This window comes from Mustela nivalis (genome assembly GCF_964662115.1).
Source record: "Mustela nivalis genome assembly, chromosome: 2".
NCBI lineage: Eukaryota > Metazoa > Chordata > Mammalia > Carnivora > Mustelidae > Mustela > Mustela nivalis.
This window is the reverse complement of record NC_139021.1, coordinates 174,113,667-174,139,225: the sequence shown is the minus strand read 5'-3', so window position 1 is coordinate 174,139,225 and position 25,559 is coordinate 174,113,667. Positions and strand designations below refer to the sequence as shown.

General features: G+C 48.7%; 1 long non-coding RNA gene across 4 annotated transcripts; it reads left to right on the top strand.

Annotated features, from left to right (window-relative positions):
• Nucleotides 1-4,177: 4,177 nt before the first annotated feature.
• Nucleotides 4,178-21,489, top strand: LOC309859102. Of its 4 annotated transcripts, none has more exons than XR_014308541.1 (3): nt 4,178-4,485; nt 6,045-6,135; nt 21,246-21,489. It is a non-coding gene; the product is annotated as an uncharacterized lncRNA (long non-coding RNA). The 4 variants fall into 4 exon arrangements; XR_014308542.1 differs by having other exon boundaries at nt 6,042-6,135; XR_014308543.1 differs by having other exon boundaries at nt 4,178-4,512.
• The last annotated feature ends 4,070 nt before the right edge of the window (nt 21,490-25,559 follow it).

The following is a 25,559-nucleotide window of genomic DNA, read 5'->3' as shown; positions in this document are numbered from 1 at the left end:
GGCCCCCAGACATGTTTTGGGTTTCTGTAACCTGAATGTCTCTCTCAGGGCAAGGACTTGCCTGCCATCAGAGGCACCACCGATTGTTATAACCACACTTGCTCAAACCCAGAAGAGAGGTTTCCTATGCTCAGCAGCATTATTGAGATATAAGTCTCACACCATAGAATTCGCTTATTTAAGGCATACAATTCAATGGTTTTCAGTATATTCGCAGTTACAGGCAACCATCACCACGGTCTGTTTTAGAACATTTTCAGCACCTCATAAAGAAACCCTGAACACTTAATTATCACATCTCTATCTTTCTATCCTCCCCGACCCTGACCCTCGCCGCTGACCAGCCGGAAGCACTCATGGGTCTACTTCCAATCTCTAAAGATCTGCCTCTTCTGGACATTTCCTATCAGAGGGACCATGCCATGCGTGGCCTTTGTGTCCAGCTTCTTTGACTTGGCATCACGTTTTCCAGGTCTATCCGCACAGTTGCACGTATCAATGCTACCTTTCTTTTTAGGAGTGAATACTATTCCATTGTCTGGATGGATATACCGCATGTTGTCCGTCCATTCACCACTGTGACAGATACCATGCGGTCATCCCTGTCGCAAGTGCTTCATCTTCCTTAATCCTCGCAACAACCTTATGAGCTAAGTGCTATTAGTACCTTTATTTTATGAAGAAAGGAACTAATGTGCAGAGAGATTACCCGGTTTGCCCAAAGTCACACAGGTAGTGACCCCTGCTTGGCCACTGAGTTTGTTTGGAATTCCCAGTGGTACCTCATCCCTCTTTTTTTTAGGGTCTTCAGGGGCAACTCACACATACCTCAGCCCACTCACTTAGCCCTTCCTGGAATCCAAAATGGTGCATCAAGTGCCTCCCCTCCTCCCTGCCTACCTCCCTACTCTTCACCCCCACCTCTACTCTGACCCCCACCCAAACTTGGCTCCTTCTCCAGCCTGTTCAGTCATTCCCTCAGTCCAGGAATGTTCCAGAAAACTACCTTGCAATACGGACAAACATCTTTATTCTACAAATGATGTTTGGTCAACAAACCCCTTCAAGGGCTGTCATTTGAGCCCTGTAAAATCCTCATTATTTGGGACTCCACTAATTCAATATTTGTGATCTTTTCAGGAGGCTCTGCCGGACTAGAGTATGATTCAGTTAGCAAACTTTTCTTCAGTATGAATCACAAATTCATAGTGTAAACAAGATGGTAGGAGGCATGTTTAAACAAAGTGTTTTCAAACCTTTTCAAAAATTGCAGAAACACCAAGAGCCACACAATAGGTGAGATGCGAGTCACATACGACTGTTACCCATTCTTTAAGCAGGTCCCCTGCAGATCCAACAGGGAACCTTGCTGAATGGGATAGTGGCGAGACTCTCAGCATTCAACACACCATGACTGCCTCCCTTTAAAATACATGGCGTATCAGACTCATTCTGATTCTCCGAACCCATCCTTGTTCTCAGCCTCACTCCTTCGATGGAAAATCAGACTCAGCAGAACAAGGTAGTGAGCCCCAAATTCCCTCTTGGGCCCCACTGGGCTGAGAAACATTTAAGATGGGTCTGGAATGGGGCGCCTGGGTGGCTCAGTGGGTTAAAGCCTGTGCCTTCAGCTCAGGTCATGATCTCAGGGTCCCGGGATCGAGCCCCACGTCATGCTCTCTACTCAGCAGGGAGCCTGGTTCCCCCTCTCTCTCTGCCTACTTGTGATCTCTGTCTGTCAAATAAATAAATAAAATCTTAAAAAAAAAAAAAAAAAAGATGGGTCTGGGAAAGGAACAGCAGGAAAGGGGTTTGGGAGAGAACTTCCAAACTTGGAGATGCCTTCTCCCCTTCACAGAATTGTTATTCTTCTCACAGAGAAATTCCACGTAGCTGAAAAGTCTGAAGAAGGTGTGACCATCACCTGTACGAGCACCCTCTGCCTCCAGCCTACTGAGTGCTGGTTGCCTAGGATGTAGTCATTTTCTGCGGTCCAGCAAGCCAGGATAAGTGGGAAAGGCCAGGAGGGGGGGTTTTCCACTGACCCCAGCGTTTCCAGAATGAAACCGTCTACTTCTTTCTTGGGACTATAAAATATTTTGGGTTCAGGTTGTCCCACCCTATCCCAGGTTAGGAATTAACTATTTTATTTATTTATACTTTTAAAATATTTTATTTATTTACTTGGCAGAGAGAGAGAGAGAGAGAGAGCAGAAGCAGGGGAGCAGCAGGCAGAGGGAGAGGAAGAAGCGGGCTTCCTGCTGAGCAGGGAGCCCAGGAGGTGGGGAGGGGAGGGGGAGGGGGAGCTCGATCCCAGGACCCTGGGATTATGACCTGAGCCCAAGGCAGATGCTTAGCCAAATGAGCCACCCAGGCACCCCAGAGTAAACTATTTTAAAGTAACGGAGAGATTCCAATCTTCTGCCACCTTCTAGGGGACGCCTTTAAGCCTGTCTGCAGAGCAGTGTCAGTGACGTTCTTTGGGGGTGGCCGGGTAGGGGGGTGAAAGCTTACCCAGCAAAACACAGGTTTATGACTCACTGTGCCTTGGCTTCCAGCAGCCCCACTGGTGTGGACTCAAGGACTAGTGGGCAGGGAAGTCAGGGAGCTCTCTCCCGAAATGGTATTGTAGCTGATTTTTCTCTGGGCCCCTGTCCCTCCTGCTGCAAAATGGAACATTTGGCTGGAAGGGACTGCAAACAGCTCTCAACAACTTTCCTAAGTCTGATCTTTCGGTAGAGACAGCCTAGAGAACTGTGCTCAGAAGGATTTTGAGGGTATGGGAGAGAGCAAGAACTGGGGTTAATTCGCAAAGTCTGCTGCCACCATAGGAACAAGGGTCGTGGCACCGTTTCCTTGCTATACATTTGCCACTCCTGACGTTGACAGAATTAGTCTTCTTTGGTTACAGACTTGTAGGATTTTTATGATTCTTCTTGACTGTGCTATCTTCTTTGCCTTCTCCAAGGACCTGTGCCCACCCCGTGGGCACTGACGATGGTCTTCCGACAGCTGTTCGTAGGGTTAGGCCATGCAAGGTGAGGACAACTAAGGCCAGCTTTCTGAGAATAAAAATAAGCCCCTCCAAAGGGTCTTTCTCTGTCAACACTGAACTGGATCCCCCAGGGCATGGGGCACAGCCAAAGTGGTTGACCACTTCTAAGATTATACACTTTGCAACGAATGTAGATTTGTAGCCTCGATCTGCACAGTTTAGGCATGGAGGACGAAGAAAGCCAAATACCATCTGAAAAAAGAGAACGTCCTTTTGAACGAGGACTGCCAGGAAGGGGGTATCTCTCCGTCTGCACAGCAGAGGGGTCCTTGCAACCAAGCAATGAGGTCATGAGTGCCAAACGTTCAGCACGGAGCCTGATACCAGTAATCAATACCTGATAAAAGCGGTCCAGGGTCACGGGATTATTCTCTAAGATCACTCTTTGGTAGCACTGGGCCCGAGGATATGAAATCTGTTCTGAAACCAGCCCTCCCATCGGCAGGGCGGGAGCCTGCTATCTCACCGCTGGGGCCCCGCGTTGGCCAGTTCCAATAACACGATTAGTCATTTTTCATTCCTGAGATGTCTGCCCATGGGTGGGTGCGTGTGAGCATGTGTGAGTGCGTATGGGCCTTTCAGAGCAGGGGAAAATCCATATTCTCTCTCTTCTGACCGAATTAATCAAATAAATCTTCTGTAAGGAGCTGCTAAATGAATCACAGATGGCTCTGCCCTTTACAGGTTGCAGAAAGCACCCGTTACAGTTCTTTTAATTTATCAGAGGAAAAAAGATGCCCTCGTGTGCCCCTTCCCACTTGCAATAATAATCAGAACCAGTCCATTTTCCAAGGGTCCGAGACTCATTTTCCAAAAATGTGTATCAATAGATGTAACAGCGGGAAGATTATTTTGCCAAGTTCCAGCCTCCAGCACAGCAAAGGTGCCCTGGCTGGGGAGAGCGTTTATAAAACCACATTTAATAAAAGAGAGTGTTATATTAAGTATGTTTGCTAGTGTATTTAAGCATATGGTTTCCATATCAGGCGTAAAGATGGCAAACACATGCTTTACCTTCTTTCTAACCTTTCCTGGAGACGTTTTTTCCAGGGGGTAGTCGATGGGAGGATTTGGGATGAATGTGAGTGTGTGTTTTGTTTTGCTTTTTACAACTCAGGCTCACATGGAAAAGCACCAAGGAATGTTCAGAAAACATGCGAAGACTCTGCCTTTTCTATTTATGTAATTAGCTCAAGAAACTTGCTCTGCGTCCTTTCTTCAACTGCCTTGACATTCTCCCAGCGCTACGTTGCCTCCTCCCAGGCACCGGGGGCCGGCTGACTTAGAAGCGCGAATCAGTTTCAGCTGCAAAGAACTTGAGCTCCTGGATTTTCATCGTGAACCTCTTGGCACAGCAGGAGCATCTAGGGATGGTTGCCCGGCTGTGTGTCCACGCACCCCCGTCCACCAGCCAGCCGTCCGACGCCAGGGTTTGTCTGCCCAGAGATCCCCTCTTGGTACTTGGGTTGGATATTGGGGCTTTTATCTCTTTCCTTTCCATCAGAGGCAGTAGGCAGTGGCCTGGGGTCCCCGGAAAAGCAGCCGGGAAAGGCTTCCACGGCCCACCACCCTAAAACACTCTAAACAATCCCCTGATTCAGAGACAATCTCAGAAGCCCACATGCCACACTAGGAAGGGGATTTGGGCGGGGGGCATCTGCAGTGGGGCTGCCATGCCTCCCCCACCTCCAGGCCCGAACAGATTTGCCTGAGCGAGTTATAAATCTACTAGTACCATTTCTTTTTCGTCACTTGCCTAATCCTGTGCCCTTCGTTTCATGTGCTGTAATTATTAACATCTGCTTTCTGAGCCCGGGCCGCGTGGAGTTTGCAAAGGCAGTTTTCAGTCTAGAACAATGGTGACAGCTGTTTCATTTAGCCTAGGGCTAGCACTTCCTGTTCAGTCTACATCTGCCCTCCTGTGTCCAATTTCTGTTTCGGGGTTTTGTGTTTTGTTTTCTGGGTTGTTTCTTTTTTTTCCCCTTCATCTGACCTTACTATACGTTTAAGAAGCATTTCTAACTTAGCACTCCGGCTAGTATTTCTAGCACATATGCTTATTAGATCAGCGAAAGCCAGAGAAAGATAGGGGAAAGCCATGATCGTGTCCAGCAGCTCACACGGTAGAAGGCAGAGGCAGAGAGTAGGGCCGACCGGGGACCCAGGGAGCCAGACGCTAAGGAATTCCTGGGTCTTAAGGCTGTGAAAGGGGCTGACCCCACTGGAACTTAGACACAGGAAAAATGGGCTCAGCTCCTCTGTCCCCTGGCCTGGTGTGATCTCCACAACTTGTTAGGTAAGGGGTTACCCAAATATCCTCCTGCAGGAACCATATTTCTGGGTGGCCACCACGGCTCAGAGGCCCTTGCCTTTGGGAACTGAGCACACTCAGAGGATGAGGCACCATTCAGAGGCCCTGGATTCACTTTTTCCCACTGAGTCACCAGCTGGGCGATAAAAATCCTTTCTGGTTTGCACAGGGAGGTCCGTGGGGTGGGGAAAGGATGCGCCGTGGATAAGAGAATGAAGGAGCCCAGCTTCGGACGATCTGCCTGGGCCCCCTGGGCAGAGGTGGCTGCGTGTGACTAAAGAGGGTGGAGAAGGAGCTCTGCTCCTGCCCTCCCACCCACCCCACCTCTCCTATCTCCCTCTGATGCAAGGTTGGGGTCCCCAGCTCGGCTGGCATGCAGATGTCAAGTTACTATCTGAGACCCCACCGGAAGCGCCTGGTTTGAGAGCTCAAGCTTGGCGACAGCCTTCCTTAGGCATTGCTGGATACTGATCGCCAAATCGGGGGGAAGCCAGTGTCTGCGCGGGTAAGAACTTGGGAGGGATGAGTCCCTGTCCTGGAGGGGCCACGCCACCGGTGTGACCCCTCTGATCAGGACTTGCTCAGTGGGCCTGGGCCACCACCCCACTGAGGGCATCAGGCTTGACAAAGCCCCTGGAGATCTGCCACTCACACCCTCTTCTTTATTTCTTTCAGCAGAGGAAGAAATTGAGCGTCAGAGAGAGAGGAAGGGGCTCCTATGGGCGCAGCTTGGCCACCCCCACCTCTGGCCACAGAGAAGCAAAGGCAGGTAAATCCCTGTTGCTTCTGGAAGCGGGCGGCATTTTCACCATTTCCGTACAAAATGTCTCCTTCAATCCCAGACTGTCTGTGCCCTTCCAAGTGGCTCAGAGGAGGAGAACAGAGAGGAAATAACCAGAGGCCGACTCCCTGGTGGCAGCCGCACCCCCACTCCGGCACCGGGCTTCTAGCGGCCTGGGGAGAGCTGACCTGGCGGTTCAGGAAGTTTGTGTAGACTTGACACGGGGGGTCATGGAGGTGCCTGGCATGCAGTCGAGGGCCCCATGTCTTCGCAGGGCTAAGCGGGCAGAAGGAAGAGCTCACGTGTGGAAGAGATGCTGCTGAGAGAGGCCCCCCATCCCTACCAGGTGTTTGGGGTGCAGAGGGGAGGGGGCTCAGGCCCGAGGACACCCACCACGCCCAACTCGGGAGTCTGGAGTGGCTGAGAGGCCTGGCCCAGGCAGGGATAGGGGTCACAGGGGACTTTTCCCCGAGCTCTGGAATCCAAAATGGCGGACGGTCCAGATGGGGCTGGGCCCGGGCCCCTTGGCCCCGCAGGAGAGCCTCCTGGCTGCGCCCATTCTTTCTGCCCGCCAGCCTGGCCCCTTCCCTGCCCCCTTCCTTTCTCACTCACTCCTTTTCTTCTTAAAGTTAATTGCAACTTTTTTCTCAGCGCTCTGATCTGGATAAGCCGCATCTCATTAGAAAAAGATTTAGCTGGAGCCAAAGCAGGCTGGAGAAGGAATCCCTAATCAACAGAGAAAAGATTTGGGTGTAATTGCTCTCTCCCGCCATTCTCTGCCCCCTCCCTCCTCGATCTTTCTCTGCTCATTAATCTGAAAAGAAAGTCGCAGCCCAACGTCTTGGTGTTCAAGTATCCGCTGCTTCGGCAAACAAATCAAAGTGCTCTGGGGTTTTCTTTGGTTGGGGGGCGGGTGTCTGCGCCGAGAGCGTGGGTTGTTGGGGTATGTGAGCAGAGCCTTTTGCTTGTGGGGTGCAGTGTGTGATGCCCCTTGGTTTGGAGAGTAGAACTCTTTGACAATGTGTGTGTGTGTGTGTGTGGGTGGGTGTGCGTGCGCACATGCGCGCAGTGTGCTCTGGTTGTGGGGGAAGGTGTGAGTGGGTGTATGAACCCTTTGGTTGTGGGGGTGTGTGTGGGTCTGAAGCCCTTCGGTTACTGGTGTGTGCATATGCTTTGATGTTGGGGGACCGTGTGTGTGTGTGTGTTTGTGGTTGTGAAGCACTCTGATTGCTGGGTACGTGGGTTTGCGAGTGTGAAGTGCTTTGGGGGTTGAGATAAAGTCGGCCAGCCTGAAGGGAGACCCTTCAGTTGTTTGCACGGGAGTGTGCGTGGTCTGGGCTGCTGAGGGGACGTGTGTAGCGGCCTTCAGTGTGTGTAGGTGTGTGTGCTGTGTGCAGGAGTTGTCTCATTCAGTCCTCAGGAGACCCCAGGAGGGAGTGCTCACCCCATGGGTAGAGGACAGCGCTCTGACAACTTGCTTCCTTGCCGAGGTCACACTGTAAGAGGCAGAGGCAGTAGGGAGGCAGGGCTCTGGCCCTCAACCTCTGGCTTCCAGAAGAAAGCGAGGAGCCATCTGGGAGCGGAAGGTAAAGGGAGAGTGGGAGAGTACCCCCAGGCCCTCTGGGACCCCAAGGCCCCCGTGTCTAAGCTCTCCCGCCTACTTTTCTCACTTTGGCCCAGCCCAACCTCTGGCCCTCCTCCTGAGCCCCAGAGACCGCTGCTGTTGGGAGAACCCAGGCATCCTCCCATCTCAGCCCCCGTGGGTGAACCCAGGCTGTTTCTCGGAGCACAGTGCCTTGCACACGTGTACCCCAGACCCCAAAGAATGTGGCTACTGGCCACAGAGATGGAGCTCCCTTGTAAAGACAGTGTCTCAGTTCAGGCCACAGAGTCGAGCCAGCTGCAGTGAGGGCATGTTTTACCCTGGGAAGAAAGGACAGCATCCAGGTGCCCTGGTGACCAGAGAGCTCAGGGCCTCAGGTCGCCCAGGGAAGGGAGGGCACTCTTCCTCCAGCTTCCCTGTAGCCTCGGCCTCCTCTCCACTCTTGGTTCTGATTGGACTTTGGCTATTGTGAATGAGGAACACTCCTAATTCACTCCTACCATTGTGAGTTAGGAACACTCCTGCTGCGACAAGGACAGAATGGCCACAGATACTTGCAGAGCAGGCCGAAGCTCTGTGTGTGACCCTGGAGGAAATGACTCTGGGACGGAGAGTTTTCAAAGGCACCCAGTGACCGGTTTAGAGCAGGGAAGGCCTAGGGATTTGTCACCTTCCCCGCTGAGCCCGAAGGCAGACCCTCCACGCCCGTGGGGCCCCCAGCAGATTATTTTCCAGCTGCACGAAGAGGGTCTTAAGTCCCCAGATCAGGTGTAAACACACAGACTTAAAACATAGAACCATGTGCTCAGAACGCTTAGCACGGCCTAGAACAGTGCCGTCCAATGCAACAGCCGCTTGCCACATGTGGCCTTTGAGTGCTTGAAATGGGGCTAGTCCACACCAAGATACACCTTGCGTGGAAAACCCACACCAGATTTTTGAAGACTTGGAGTGAAAAGCAAACAGTCCAAGTATCTTATTAACAACTGTATATTGATTAGGTATTTAAATGATAATATTCCGAATATATTAGGTTAAATGAAACAAATTATAAAAATTAAAAATGGCGCACGCATGTCAAGTACTGGGGTTCACCTGATTCCTCTACCTTTTTAAAACGTGGCTCCTAAGAAAATTTCAGATGACATAGGTGACTCGCATTTGCCACCCCTCTTATATTTGTGTTAGCACCATTCTGTAATATAACCCTTTCATGAATAGTGTTATTCCCGTTTTACTGATGAACCGACGTGCTCAGCGTTTGAGGAACTGGGCCAAGAACACCAGCCAGTGAGGCACCGAAGCCAGAATTCACATCAGGAGAGGCCAGTGGTCCTGGCAGGGGAGTCTCCTGTTTGATGAGACCCCTAAAACGAGATGTACTGTTGTTTTGACAAGATTTTCTGGAGACGTGTCTCATGCCAATTTGGAATCTAGGAATCTGTGACTTGGCTGTGAGGGGGAGCCCGGCACTAGCAGGGAAAGGTGAGGTGCAGGGTAATTTTTGGTGCCTGGTGCCTCGGGGCGGGGGGAGCTTCTCAGTTCTCCGAGGGAGCTTGGGCTGGTCCCTTCCCCTCTCTGGGCCTCAGCACCTCCATCTGTGAATAGAAGCCGCTGGGTGGAATGTTCTCTGAAGTTCTGGAGATCGTCAGGATCCGGGGTGCATCTCAGCACATTCCTTCCTCTCCGGAGCTGAGAGGAAGCTTGAGCGCAACTTCCCTGTCCTTGGGCAAGCAAATCCTCTTGGGCCACCTGTGAGATGGGGATGGGAATGGTGTGACATCAGAGGGCTGCCCTGAGGGCCAGGAAGTTCATGTAGGCGGTGCCCTCTGTGCAGGCCTAGCGCGCAGGTGGCTCCCGTCAAGTCTGCTCTCTTTGTCGTTGTCGCCGTGGCCGTATCCAGGCTGACCGGCCGGCTTGGAGGGTTCTGGGTCGGAAGATGCAGATACATAAGCAGTATGTGCCTTGGAGCCTCCGCCTAACCTAACTCCCTCAAGTGCTGAATTCGATCGAAGAAGGCAGGCTCCCCGGGGACTTGGCTTCTGAAGGCTTGGTTACCGCTGCAATTCAATTCCCTGATTCCGGGAGTAACAGAAGCACCCAGAAAGAGGGCAGCTTGGCCGGGGGCCCAGAGGACTGTGTTACAGAGGGAGACTCGAGGTTCTTGTAATAGAGCATCTTCTGGCATGTTCTGGGGAAGACTGGAAACCTACACACACACACACCCCAGGTGATGTATTAATTTGTAGTGTTACTGCTTTCTCTGAGTTGTAGTGGTCAAAGGTCATTTTCCCATCCTTTGGAGGAGTGATGGAGATCCCGGGCCACCAACCTTGTTTACCCCCTTCCCAACGCCCCGCCATGGGAAGACTCTGACCTTGGTTCTTCTCAGACAGCTGTTTTCATTTTTCCCCCCTGAATTGTATGGGTAAACAGCCTCCTTTATTAGATAAAAGCTTTATCAGCTCAGCCTCTCACCTTCTACATACAACTTCTTTCTCACAAATACAAGTCTGCGTTAAGAGTGAGGCGAACCCAATTTTGTCTCCTGGGTCATTACCTTGGATTTAATCAAGGCGGAACCTTGAGTTCTGGAGCTTAGGCTCACAGCTGTCTCTGGCGTTCATCGGCTGCCATCTGCTGGGCAATGCTGGTATGACACCGTGTCCGTGCCTCGGTGGGCCATTTCACCAGGGGTGAAGAGGTTCATCCATTCAATTGAAAAATATTTATTTATTTATTTTTAAAGATTTTTATTTATTCATTTGACAGAGAGAGAGATCACAAGTAGGCAGAGAGGCAGGCAGAGAGAGAGGGGGGAGAAGGCTCCCCGCTGAGCAGAAAGCTCGATCCCAGGACCCTGGGATCATGACCTGAGCTGAAGGCAGAGGCTTTAACCCACTGAGTTACCCAGGCGCCCCTCAAAAATACTTATTGAGGGGCATTGTTCTAGACGGTTGGGTTCATCGGTGAACAAAACTGACAAGTATCTCTGTTTTTCTAGAGCTCATGTTCTTGCAGGGGGTGACAGGCCGTGGACGACAAACAATAAAGAATTCCATACAGTAGGAGGTGATCAGTGCATGGAAAAAAATTACGAAGTAGAAGATATAAGTGCAGGCTGGGGGAGGCGAGTGGCCATTTTAACCAGTTTCTCAGGTCAGCCTCCTTGAGAAGGTGACTTGAATAAAGGATTGAAGCAAAGAAAGGCCTTTGCCATGGAAGACAAGCTCACCAGGCAGAATGGCCAGGGATACAAAGGCCCTGGGGTAGGACTGTGCTCCGTGCACTCAGGGAGTAGCCAGGAGGCCAGCGTAGCTGAGTAGGGTGAGCCAGGGAAGAGGCATCAGAGAGGTGATCAGAACGAGGGAGAAGGCCCAGATAGCGCAGGGTCCTGTGGGCCTGGCCGTCTTGATCGGCAGCCGTAAGAGTGCATCATGGTGGCTTACACAACGGATTTTTACTTCTTACAGTTCTAGAGGCTGGGGGGTCCAAGATCAAGGTGACAGCCAATTCAGTTTCTGGTGAGGGTCTCCTTCTGGGCTGTGAAGGACACGACTTGCTCACTTTGCTCACGTGGTCTTTCCTCAGTTCCTTGCTGTCTTCTTCCTATAAGGCCACTGACCCCACCAGGAGGGCCCCATCCCCATGACCCAGCTTAACCCTAATGGCCACCCAAAGGCTCCACATGCCATCACAGTGGGGATGAGGGCTTCCACGTGTGAACTGGGGGTGGGGAAACATTCAATCCGTAATATTGGCTTTTACTTCAGAGATGCCATGGCTGGTGGCAGGTTGGGGGGTGTGTGGAGACGCCCCCTAATGCCAAGATGAGTGGAAGATGCTCTCAAAACCACAAGCCGCTCTGCTAATTCTCTTTATTCATTCAGTACGTGAGATGGGGATACTAACGTCCGTGTGTGTGGAGGTGATGTGAGTGTCTGTGTAGCCTGTGAGTGTGTGCCTGGGAGTGAGTGTGTGAGGCTGTGCTTGGGGTGTGTGTGTGTGTGTGTGTGTGTGTAGGTGTATGTGTGTGCAATATAGAGGAGCTACTCACAGAGTCATTAAATGCTTTGTTCTTTCATGGCGGTGTCCCCTCCAAAAGAACCAGTTTGTACCAAAAGCTTGCTTCCTTTTTTCAAATTATTTTAAAGATGCTATTTATTTATTTATTTATTTATTTATTAGAGTGAGCACAGGCAAGGGAGGGGCAGAGAGAGAGAATCTCCAGCAGACTCCAAGCTGAGCAGGAGGAGCTCGATCCCATGACCCCGAGATCATGACCCAAGCCCGGAGCAAGAGTTGGATACTTAGCCTTCTGAGCCACCCATGCGCCCCAAGCAGGCTTTCTAGGTACCTGTTTGCTGAGATCAATGAGGCTTTCATCAGGGGCGCCTCGCTTTCCTTCCCCACCAGCTCTGCCTCAGACCCTACACGCCGGAAGGCTGATGTCCTCCTGATATACTTCCATACAGCAGGGGGACTTTCTCGTCCCTTGCTCCTACAAACAGACCTGGGTATCTTTCGTTCCGCAACTTTTGCAGCTCGCCCCTCTTCTTGGGAGTGGAGTGCACCCTTTCCCTGGCTTCCTGTGGAGGGTGCCGAATGGGGTCACTACTCTGCCCAAAGGAGATGACCATTTCCTGGAACCCCAAAGTCATGACCGAACTCAATTGCCTAGTGTAGAGAAGTTACGAGTATTGGAGCTTCGGGGGCCGATTGGGTGACTTTAAATTGTCCATTCGTCCCTTCCCAACTTGGGGATAGGAGGTGAATTCTTTAATGTCTCCCAGATGCTGCTCCAATGGAAAGGTCAATACCCATCTCATGGAGTGGCTGAGGAGACTAAAGCGATCTGTCATCATGTCCCTGGTGTTTACTGCGCACTTACTATGTGCCAGGTGCTGGTCTAGGTGCCGGGCACACAATAATGAACTCTCGTGGGGTGTACATTCTAGCAGGATTTAATGTTAACTAGCATAAGATGTCAAACTTTCAAAAGCCGGTGTTCGAGTTTCTAAAAGTACATACTCAGTACCCTCCGAGGTGATAACTGTGCATGTGCGGGTGCACATAGGAAGGATACCAAGGGATAGACGCTGGGGATTCTGTGTAGCACCATTTATAATTACATAAAAATACAAATCATGCTGTATAAATTTTTTTTTCTTAAAGATTCTATTTATTTATTGGACAGAGATAGATCACAAGTAGGCAGAGAGGCAGGGAGAGAGAGGGGGGGAAGCAGGCTCCCTGCCGAGTGGAGAGCCCCATGTGGGGCTTGATCCCAGGACCCTGAGATCGTGACCTGAGTCGAAGGCAGAGGCTTAGCCCACTGAGCCACCCAGCCGCCCCTGTATAAATATTTTTAACATATAACTGAATAGTAACATTATTAAAACATTTAGCAGGAATATAAACATGAACAACTTCAGGATAACATTCCCTGGTGAGGGAGGGAACGAGAGAGAGAATGAGAGAGACAGGAGAGCGGGATTTGGATGCACATGTTGAGCTACATCTGTAATACTTTATTTCTCTGTAAGAAAAACCCTGAAGCAAATATGGCAAAATAATATACTTCCATGGAATATTTTTAGATTTATCATTTCATCTCCTAAATCCAATTATGAACAAAGCTGCCATAAACAACTGTGTGCAAGTTTTTGTGTGGGTGTAAGTTTTCAGTTCATTTGGGAACCGAATATCAAGAAACACAATGGCTGGCTCATATGGGAAGGGTCTGTTTAGTTTTGGAAAAAAACAACTCTCTTCTCTTCCAAAGAGCGGATACCATTTTGCATTCCCACCAGTGGTGAATGAGAGTTCCTGTTGCTTCTCATCCTTGCCAGCATTTGGTTTTGGCAGTGTTCTGGATTTGGGTTGTTCCAGTAGGTACATCATGGTATCTTGTTTTAATTTGTTTTCATGTGGTAATATATAACGTGGAGGATAGTTTCATAAGCTTTTTTTGCCATATCTGTACCTTCTTTGGGAAGAATAACCTTTGGGAAGGTCATTCAGATCTTTTGCCAGTGTTTAAAATCAGGTTGTTTGTTTTCTTATTGTTGTGTTAGAGTTCTTTGTATATGTTGGGTAGTAGTCCTTTATCAAATGTGTCTTATGCAGATATGTTCTCCCAGTCAGTAGTTTGTCTTCTCATCCTCTTGACATTGTCATTTGCAGAGCAGAAGTTTTTAATTTTAATGAAGTCTAGGTTACCAATTCCTTCTTTTCATGAATGGTGTCTTTAGTATTGTATCTATAATGTCATTTCCATACCCAAGATCACCTAGGTGTTCTCCTATGTTAATTTGCTCTTCTCTTTCTAGTTTCCTAATGTGGAGGCTTAAATTATTGATGTTAGATATGTCTTTTTTCCTAATATATGTATTTAATATTATAAATTTTCTTCTAAGCACTGGCTTTCACTGCAGCCCATAGATTTGTGTAAGTCACATTTTCATTTTCATTTAGTTCAAAATATTTTAAAGTTTCTCTGAAGATTTCCCACTTGACCCATGTGTTATTTACAAGTGTGTTGTTTAATCTCCCAGTGTTTGGGGATTTTCCAGCGATCTGGTCTGTTATTGATTTCTAGCTTAATTCCATTGTGGTCTGAAAGCAGACATTGTATGATTTCTTTTCTTTTAAATTTGTTAAAGTGTATTTTATGAATATGGTCTATCTTAGTGAATGTTCTTTGTGAGCTTAAGAAGAATGTATTTGGCTGTTGTTGGAAGAACATCTATTAAAGCCCTTAGTGTATTACTTATAGTTTTTTTTTAATTCCTTGTCTGATAATTCGAACAATCCTTCTATATCTGGCTCTGGTTCTGATGCTTGTTCAGTCTCTTCAAACTGTGTTTTGCCTTTTAGTATGCCTTATAATTAAAACTAAAATCCAAAGATGGTGTACAAGGTAAGAGGAACCACTATAAATAGGCCTTTAAGGATATAGTAATAAGCTGGGTTGCAGTGGGAGGTGTGGGGAAGCATTTCTTTGTCCTACGATTAGGTCTCAGTCTTTTATTTTTTTAAGATTTATTTATTTATTTGAGAGAGAGAAAGGAGGAGAACAAGCCCTGAGGCGGAGGGGCAGAAGGAGAGAGACATTGAGAAAGATAGTCTTAAGCAGACTCTGCGCTGAGCATGGGGTCGGACCCAGGCTCAATCTCACCACCCTGAGATCACTACCTGAGCCGAAACCAAGAGTCGGAAGCTTAACCGACTGTGCCACCCAGGGGCTCCTAGATCTCAGTCCTTTGGTGAACCTGTGCCCCTGGACTGTGAACTTCAGGGGTACATCTGTCCCCACCCAGCCCTCAACTTAGGTGGGGAAGGACAGCTGAACGCGGCTGGAGTGGGTATTTCCCTTCCTTCCTGTGAAAGACGGAGGCAGGCTGGAGCCGGGTGTCCAGCCTCACCGGGGTCAATCAGGCTCTGATAAAACCCTAATAGGTTAGTCTCGAGGAAGTAGCTTCTCTTGAAGGCAAGCGGGGTCAAGAGGAGAATTATCTTTAGAAACTTCCTTTCTCCATCCCACCTGCTGGAAGCGCAAGGGGATTTTTCTTGGATGTTCACCGTGAGAACCTAGTGGAGTTCATGGAGATAAAACTTCCAAAATGTGGGGGCCCCCCAGGACTGGGCCGCAGGGGGATTTCAGTCCCAGACTTGCCGAGCCTCCAACTCTTTGTCAATTACAGCTCTGGGGTTCCTCCCTGCCCACCCCACCCCCCAAATGATTTCCCCAGAGGTTTCTGGCAAAGGGTTTCTGTTCTGGCAAATTGGGATTCTTTGTATCCTCCTGTCTGTTTCTCCAATGTCACTTCCCGGGTGAATCTAAGAGGAGTTGTGGATTTTTCAGTTTGTTCAGCTTTTTTTGTTGTTGTTGGGAAGATTTGGCCCCTTCTAAATTGCTTAGTTATCAGATCGGAAACCCAACGTCTCTTTGTCTTCTTGTCTTCGCCTGGTTTGGGTACCCCAGGAGAGCCGTAACTTCACACAGGGAGTTGAGAAGTGCCCCTTCCTCCTCTGCTTTCTGGAAAGGATGACATAAAATTGATGTTACTTCTTTAAATGTTGGAAGAATTCTCCAATGAAATCATCTGAGACTGAAGATGTCTTTTTTCCGAAGCTTTTTGAATTACAAACTCAATTTCCTTAATGGTTATATGGCTACTCAAATGTCTATTTCTACCTTGGTTGAGTTTTCATAGTTTCGGGTATTGGAAGGAGTCCTCCATTTCTTTTAAGTGGCTGCATTTATGATTATCTGTGTTGTCTTTTTGTCTTTGTCAGTCTTGCTGGAAGTTTCTCAATTTTATTGATGTTTTTAAAGAACCAATTTTCATTTGATCTCTATTGTTTCTCTGTTTGCGATTTCAATGATTTCTGCTCCTTCCTTCCGCTTACTTTGGGCTTAGGTTTGGTCTTCTTTCTCTAGTTTCTTGGAGTAAGAACTTAGATTGTTAATTTAAGACATTTTCTCTTTTCTACCATATGAATTTAGGGTTATAAATTCTCACCGTTCTGCATTAGCTGCACCCTACATATCTCAATGTTATATTTTAACTTTCTCTTAAGTTCTATGATTTTTATGTTTCCTTAGACATTTCTCTTTGACCCATGGGTTATTTAGAAGCATACTACTTGATTTCCAAGTATTTGAAGATTTTCTTGTTGGCTTTCCACTCACTGAATTTTAACAATTGTCTCGGATATTATTTTATCTTCATGATAAAGATAGGTTTTTATCTATTTGTTCAATTTTTTATTTGTTCTATTGCTATATTACAAATGCTGAGAACAGGATGATATTATGTGCTCAAAAAATAAGGATGAAGGAAGGATGGAAATATTTAACTTAAAAATCAATAAAGAAAACACTAATTGGAAAAAACATATGCACCCCATGTCCATCACAGCATTAGTTACGGTAGCCAAGCTGTGGAAACAACCTAAGTGTTCACTGATCAGTGAGTGGATAAAGATATATAAATATATGTACACACACACACACACACACACACACACAGGAATATTACTCAGCCACAAAAAAGAATGAAACCTTGACATTTGTGACATCATGAAGGGACCTAGTGGGTATTATGCTAAGTGAAATAAATTGGACAGAGAAAGACAAGTATTACATGATTTTACATATACGTGGACTCTAAAAAACAAACAGAAAAAAAAAATAGGAGCAGTCTCTTAGATGAAGAGAACAAACTGATGGTAGCAAGAGGGGAAAGGTTTGGAGGAACGGACAAAATAGATGAAGGGGATTAAGAGGTACAGTCTTCCAGTTAGAAATAAGACATGGGGGGGCACCTGGGTGGCTCAGTGGGTTAAAGCCTCTGCTTTTGGCTCAGGTCATGGTCCCAGGGTCCTGGGATTGAGCCCCGCATCAGGCCCTCTGCTCAGCGGGGAGCCTGCTTCCCTCTCTCTCTACCTGCCTCTCTGCCTGTTTGTGATCTCTGTCTGTCAAATAAATAAAATCTAAAAAAAAGAAAGAAAGAAAGAAAGAAAGAAAGAAAGAAAGAAAGAAAGAAAGAAAGAAAGAAAGAAGACATGGGGATATAACGTACAGTATAGGGAATAGTGTCGATAATATGGTAACAATTTTGTACGGTGACAGATGGTAACTAGACTTATTCTGGTGACTATTCCATAATAGTATTTATACAATATAACATGAAGAGATATATATAATATAAAATATTTTATATTTATATTTATATAATATATTTATACAATATAAAATATTTATATATACAATATAAAATACAATATTTATACAAATATTCCATTTGTATAAACAGCAAAACACTATGTTGGACACCTGAAACTAGCAATGTTCTATGCTAATTACTCTTCAATTAAAGGAAAAACAATAAAGAGAAAACTAAAAGCTAGAAAGAGAGAGAGAATGGTATCAGAATATTGATGGTGATTCTCACTGGCAGGTGAAATATGGTTTTCTTTATTTTCTTTTTCTATCTTTCATATTTTTCAAATTCTCTGCAAGGAACATGTACTAACTACTTTTATAATCAGGTGAAAGAATTATCAAAGTGGGAGCTACTATTTCTGATCATTTTCACTCCCTCCCCGGCAGGCTATAGCAGAATTTGAATTGCTGAAAAAGCTGAAGATGAGAGGCAGGGCTAAAAAGATTTTGAGAAAGGTCCCAGAGCCCACCTGAGCCAGACTCCCTTGGGCACAGAGGTAAGGACCCTGCCAGCCGTTGCTCTCTCTGGCTGCTGAGATTCCTGCTACAATCCCTCCGCCCATGCATGTCATGTGATGCGGGTCAATTTCACCCTTCTCACTGCTCAAAGGCCCCTAGAGAGCTCTGAATTAATGTTCATTCCAGGAGATCTGGTTTGCCATTGGAAATAAAACATCCATCTGCCTAAATCCAGCCATAAAAACTCCTTTAACAATGTAACAATTGTTAAACAATTTACTTTGAGGAAGCACTGTTTGTGTTTGCTTTCAGGGCTCATAGTGTGCAAAAGAATTGGAGGGAGCTGAGAAGAGAAGCTACAGCGGCTACAGCTTTGGTTTTTGGTTCTTGGTTTTTGTTTTGTTTTGTTTTTGTTTTTAATGTAACCATCTTTTACATCTTTGGTCACAGTCTCTTCATGTGTTTTCAAGGCAGTCTCTTTGGACAGGTGACTAGATGAGACACTGATGGTAACCTCAGCCGCTCAGGGTCACCACGCTCACTGTTCTTAGGTGTGGACAATTTCCGAAGATGATTAAATATGCCTCTCTATGTTTGAAAATAATGCTGAGGACTTGGTTTAAAATTATAAAAACATGTTCATTCAATAGAGAGATTGCCCAGATCTGGAAATTTGTATTCATCCTTTCCTAGTTTTGAGGTGAAGTGGCTTGCTGGAAGGTTCAGGCATTTCCTGGGGGCACAGGATGGGCAAATACGGAACCTGAGTCCCAGGGATGGCACAGAGCACTCAGGGGACATGTCACCCACATTGGAAGGGAGTGTAGCAACGGATGCCTTCTCCTGGGAGTGGAGCCAAAGAAACCATCAAGATCGATAAGCATCGCCTTAGTGATTTGTGAGCGTCTTAAAGAATAGCCAAGGACGCCAGAATCTAAAAAATAATGACATAACCAGTGGGGGAAAATGCAGAATCCACATCTCAGGAACGGTTCATATCAAACAATACAGCTTCTGCCAAAACCAGCCAGAAATAGAACACTGTAATATAAACCAGTCTGCCCATTCCAAAACCATTTGAATTCTACAATTCCTAGGCACCTGATTTGTTTATCCATTTAATTTTTATTGACATCTACTACTCAATTCAAGAAAGAAAAAAAAAAAAACCACCATGAATTGCTCCTCCATGGCTCCCTGGTGGGACCACCCTTGCCCACCGTGGGGACTGCTCACCAGCTATCTCTGGCTCTCGCTTTCTGAAAATGTAAGGATTTTGCTTTCCCAGCCTGTAAATGTCAGGCATGGCCATGACGCTTGCTCTGGCCATTGGAATTCATGCAGAGTGATCCTTTGGGCAGAAACTTCAGCCAGTACATAATCCACTCCATCTTCTTCCTTCTTCTGTTGTGATTGTGGACATGTGTGCCAAGAGAAAGTGAGCCTGGGTCCCACAGCATCCAGAACATCCCTTGCGCACCTGCATGGCACAGGTGACATGAACAAGAGAGAGCATTTATTGTGCGAAGCTGCCAAGATCTGGACAGCCAAGATTGTTAAATCTAGACAGTCCTTGCTGGTGTGCCCGTGCGCACACACACATGCACACACACGTGAGTTTCTTTGTGTGCAAGAGAGGGACCCCGGCTGAGGTGGTGGGAATGGGAGGTAAGACACAATCTTTATCTCCAAAGTTTACAGGCTGGTTTGGGAGATAAGATATCAAGACAACGAATAATGATAAGGACACCAGAGTGGATGGGTGGAGAACAAAATGACAAGGTGTTTGTGTCGCTGTAGCCCACCGACTGAAACCCACCTGATTCCAGGATGAATGCCACGTCTCTCCTCCTGTCCCACCCCAGATACGCTCATTACCCTCTGTGTGCGCTCTCTGCCCGGTGACACGGCCTGCCTCCCTTAACAGGCTCCTTTCCCTCTGGCATCTGACCTGGTTGGGTGAGCGCGGGGGAGGACAGGGTGAAGGTGCGGGAGAAGGGCCTGGGATGGAGGAGACCGAGGCTGGAATATTTATTCCTCTGGTTTCCTTCTCGTGGGGTCGCTCAGGCTGGCTACACCCCTAGCTGATGGGCCCATCTCCTCCTCTCAAAATGCTCCTCTCCTCTGGATCGTCTCTTTCCAGATTCTCATGATGCCCTGGCCCCTCACCCATTCAGACGCAGGGGTGAAGACCCCCACAGTCAGTTATTAGCCCCCAAGCCTGTACGGTCCCATTTGGTGTCCCTTATACCTTTTGTAAATAGTTCTCTCTCTCTCTCTCTCTCTCTCTTTTTTAAGGACTTGTTAAATTATGCTACTTTGAGCATGCCATCTGTTTCCTGATAGACCCTGACTAATAGATCTTGCTTTGGAGAGCCAGCAGGAAATGATCATGCTTGGTCTAATTATAGGGTCAGCTGGTGAAAGAGGCAGAAAGCTTTAAGAAATGATTAACTCTTCATTAAGAAATGAATTATTAAATGGCTTTGCTTCTCCCACCCAAACTGGAAGATTCTGCTCTAAAGAAGGAAAGGACTGGAGGCAAAGCACTGGCCTCTCTGCACCTCTGATGAGGGCAAGGGGGCACTGCAGAACCTTCATGGTACAAAGCCCTTTGCAAGTCCCTGGGCCACAGGAACTAACTAGGAACCGTGTCTTCCCCAAAGCGCTTCCCCAGTACCCCCTCTCTGGCAAATTGACACCAGAATTCCAACCACTGTTTTCAACTTGAATCGGAGGACAGGCAATTCTCAATTCTCATTTCTGGGTGTCCAGGGAAAATTCTAGATCTTTCTTTCAAGTTCCCACATATCACACAGAACTGTTTGGAATAGAGATACCAGCTCTTTGCCACAACCCTACTGACTGGGAGTTCTTCTTTATCGGCCCTGGGATTCCAGCGGCAAATCCATTGGGCCTGTTTATTGGTTGTTTGGTTGACTGGTTGGCTGCCTGGTTGGTTTTCCCTGTGGGAAGCCAAAGAAGCCTCGGAGAAGGTTGGCTTTGAGAGAGTCCTGGGCTCCTTCTGTGCTCCCCACCCCCAGGGACCCTGCTTCTTAGCTGCATCCCACTCTGGGAAAAGATCGGAAGAGGTGGGTCTCCGGTGTCCCAGCAATTCTCAAAGCATCTGGAAAGAGCAGACGATTGCAGCGGCTGGGGCTGAGCCCAGAGGGGCAGGCTTGCTTAGGCATGCAGGGGTGTAAAGTTAGAGGAAGTATAGCCAGCAATTTGGAAAATTTAGGAGTTCTTGGGCTGTCACTGGGGTTTTCTGTTGTCACTGACTTGCATATGTATTCTTTCCAGAGCAGGTAGGAGACAGGGAGGATGAAGGGAGGGCGTTTCTGGGCGCCAGGTCGGCACATCTGAGCAGCTGAAGACAGCGCGGAGGAGGAGGGCGGCGAATGTCTGGAAGTCCAAGGATCCTGTTTGCTCCTGAGTGCCAGAGGGTGCATGCTAGGGCCTGGAGCCCTACCCACCAGGAGCAGAGCACAGCCAGAAAGCCCGCATTAATAACTCCTTTGAAATAAAAACATGCTCTTCAGGGCAACAGAGACTGATTCAATCGGCAAATAGCAGAGGGCTCTCGTTACAATCATAAAGAAAGGCGGGGCTGCTGACGGGTGTCAGTGTTCCAGAAAAGAAGAGGGGAGATAAGAAAGCAGGGAGAGCAGGCCTCGGACAGCCTCACGCTGTGGCTTGGACCCTGGGATGCACATGTTGGAGGGGGCGAGAAGATGCTAGATTTTCTACCGAGATGATCAGAGAGGTCGTAGGTTCTCCACAGAAGTTGGCCAGGAGCCCGGAGCAGCACACACACGCGCGCACACACACACACACACACACACACGATCGTGCACCATCACACAAGCTCACACACGCACATGTTCACTCACCCACTCACATACACACACACAGAATCATGCACAGTCACACGAGCTCACACACACACATGCACACACACACACTCACTTCTGATGACCATATTCTCTCTTAGGTATGTCGATACTGTGAAACCAGTGAAACAAGGTCTTTGCTCCACTGCTCTGACCTATCTTGTTTGTTTTACAGTTTAATTCTCACAAAATTGCTTTATTTCTCAGCATCCAGCTTCCGTGGGGGCCCCTCCTATGACCCAGAGTCCTTTCCATTTCCAAAGCGCCCAAGTGGTTCTGCATGTTTCCTTCCCTTGACATCCAAAACAGAGAGGAGTCTTAGATGGTCCAGGGTGTTGATGACTACTTCTTTTAAAAAAGAAACTGCACTCTGAGCGGGAGGTCAGACAATTTTGCATCCAGTTTTCATTCATTTTGGGTGTAAGGGCTGCTGTTTGTTTTTTACATGGCAGAATCTCTCTTAGCCAAATTCTGTTTCACCGATGCAGGGGCTAACCTATGCCTTCTATTCCTGCATACAGCCGCTGTCCACTGCACTCTGGGCCCGGGCTGCTAGCAAGACTTCCACTGGCGTTCCTTTTTGCTTTTCAATTTACCTCCTCACCCCCTGTCGTAATAACATCAGATAAGAAGGTTTCTGCTGTGCTGTGCTTGTTTTCAAAAACTGAAAATGTTATCAAGCGGGAGTCCAGTCCAGCCTTAGACAAAATATAAACACCCAGGAGGCCAGATGTACCCAAGGCCACAGAGCTCCTCCTGCACTATGTGCTGCAGGAGGTCCAGAGAAGGGGCCTTGCCTGACCCTGCGTGTGTGCAGAAGGCTTCCTGGAGGAGGTGAGATATCCGACGAGCCCTTGAGCCTTTGTGATGGACTGAATACTGTCCTCTCCCAAAATCATGTTGAAATCCTAGCCCCTGGTCCCTTAGAATGGGACCCTACTTCGAAGCAGAGTTATTACAGATGTCCCAGGTCATGCTGGAGTAGAGTGGGCCCCTCCGCAATAGAGCTGATGCTCTTACACAGACGGCAAATCTGAAGACAGAGGCTCGCAGGAAAATGCCGTGTGACATGGGAGCGAACGAAGACCAGGGTGATAAGTCTCTGAGCCAAGGAAAGCCGAAGATTCCAGCAAAATGGCCCAGAGCAAGAGACAGGCCTGCAACAGAGCGTCCCTCACAGCAAGAAGGAAGGAGGGGAAAAGCTCAGGAGGAACCAACCCTGCGAACGGCTTCATCTCCGACTTCTAGCTTCCCGAGCTGCGAGACGACGCACTTCCAGCGGGGAAGCTCCATAGTTCGTGGTCTCTTCCCACGGCGGCCTGGCAAGCTAACACAGCCGGAAGGTCAGGTAGGAGTCTGTGATGTGCAGAGGAAGTAACCCTGCCAGCAGTTGTTTCAAATAATAAACCTGAGCAAGCCCCCACCCCACCCCCCGCCGCCTGCCGTGAACTTGGCTCCCCCTGTCCCTTGCTGGGCTGTTAAACATGATGCAGCAGTGGGGGGGTGGGCTGGGAGGGCAAGATCTCGGAGCCTGATGACACATCCCTAGAAACCTCCAAAACTAAAAAGCAAAGGGAACAGATTCTGAAAAAACCAGAACAGAACATGCCGGGATTGTGGGACGACCGTGGAGCTGTAACGTAAGTGTCATGGGAGCCCCAGAGCAGAAGGGGGAGCCTCTGGGCTTCAATTCCTGCCCCTAGAATGGGAGGAGGTGGCCTTGAGGTGTGCCGTGGGGTTTCACCCCTAACAGGGACCTTTCCAGCTAGCCCCAGGTTGCTCTGCAGGGGGCTGTGGAGGCTGAGGCTTGTGGGAACAGGAATCCCCCCCACTCCCGGCTGGTCCTCAGGCGGACCACCTGTCCCTGGGACTCCAGGTGCAGCGCCCCAATGGGCTGGAGTGGCTAATGGGCTTTGTGTTCTTCCTACACGCGTTGAACTCTGCCAAGATACCCAGGCATTTTAGAACAGTCCAGCCCTCTCTTGTTACCCCAGTACCTCCCACCCCCATCTCACACATACACAAGACATATTTTTGAATGTTTTGATGGCCGTGAACTTGGCCCATTGCCCAAACCTCGAAGGGGAGGTCCCAAGTAAAGCTCCCACCCAGCCGCCAGCACCCAGGGGAGCCCCCTCCCATCCGAGGACACGTGCGGGGGCAGCCACCCTAATAACAGCCTCTGGGGGGCAAACGGAGGCACCTGCTTAGCCAGCGTTCAGCTTTGTCCTCACTGCTGGACGGGGCTCCCCTGGGTGACTCCAAGGCCCAGGTGTTGTGACCCCTGAAGAAGAATCAGGTCAGGATCAGACCCCTGTGCAGGGAGCCAAGCCCAGCCTTTGGACCTAGTGAGGATGGAGAGACCTAGAGTCGGGTCCACCATGCAGTGGGAGCCACAGTCTGGACGGCCGCCGGCTTGCAATCTGACGCACCCTCAAGTTTCCTAAACCCCTTGGTCTGTGCATGAGGCTTGGTTCTCTGGGCTCGGCCTGCAGAGGTGAGAGCAGATGAGCACTCTCCAGGGGTAAGTGGCACTGGGGTAGGAGTTAGATTCCTAAAGACAAGCTTACCAGAGCCTGGGAGGTCATGCCTGGCCAGCAACGGGAGACACTGTGGTTAGAGCCAGCTGGGCTGCAGTGGACCAGCCGTGTCCAAGCCTTCAGTTCTCCAGCTTGAAGCAGGAGAGAACCTCCCCAGGGCTACCACCAAAAGAGTGGGCTAACAGGAGAAAGTGCTCACTACCAGCAGAGCACGTGTGCGTTGGTGTAGCCATGCCCACCTCCTGCTCGGCACTGGGCATCTGTGTGCCCAAGTTCTGGTCTCAGAGGGACCTGTGCTCTGCTCTCGGCCCCAACAGTCACAAGCTTGGGCAAGTCTGTCCTTCTTTGAGCCTGTTTTCTCATCTGTACAATGGGCATAACGCCAGTGCCTACGCCACAGAACTGGAAGCCTTGCACCATTGTCTCTTTCCCCTTCCTGCCTCTCTTCGCCGGGCTGCTGTTTACTGAACAGACCTGGTGAGCCATGCACGGTGGGGGAGGAAGACCAGTGTCCTTACAAAGATGCACTCCTAGCTGGACCCCATGTCCACACAGAGAGAGGCAGATAACACACCACAGAGAAGCCAGGCTTCTCTTCAACAGACGCAGCAAAACTCCCCAGCGGCGGTCAGTCTCAGGAGCCGGAGATACAGAAATGAGTAGGACATGGTACCCATCCTCAAAACGTCCAGTTATGTCTAATAATGTAATTCCCATCACCCGTTAACTGAGTGCTTCCTGGGGCTTTGCATGCCTCACTTCATGAGTGTTCCTCCTCCCACCCCACCCAGGAAGTCCTGTTAGCCCCATTTTACAGGCTCTGAAAGATTTACGTGGCCAGGATCTGAGTGACCGCCACCCAGGGTCCAGAGTGCTCTCACCAGAGCCTGCCCACACTGCCGCAGGAGTTTGGGAATGACTTTTCAGAGCTATGCAGCTTGTGGTGAAGGAAGAACAGTACCAGAGCTGCTTCTCGAAGGACACAGAGAATCTCGAGCAGGCAAAGCCAAGGGGAAAGAAGTTCCTGGACCCGAAACAGCATATACAAATAGCATCTAGGTATGAAAGAGTACAGTTACCGGGTGTGTGTGTCATGTGTTTATTCTGGAATCTAAGAGACTTTCAAGGCAGTAGCACCTTTAGCTATAAAGGGAGGTGGGGTGAGATCATAAGGAACTTTGAAT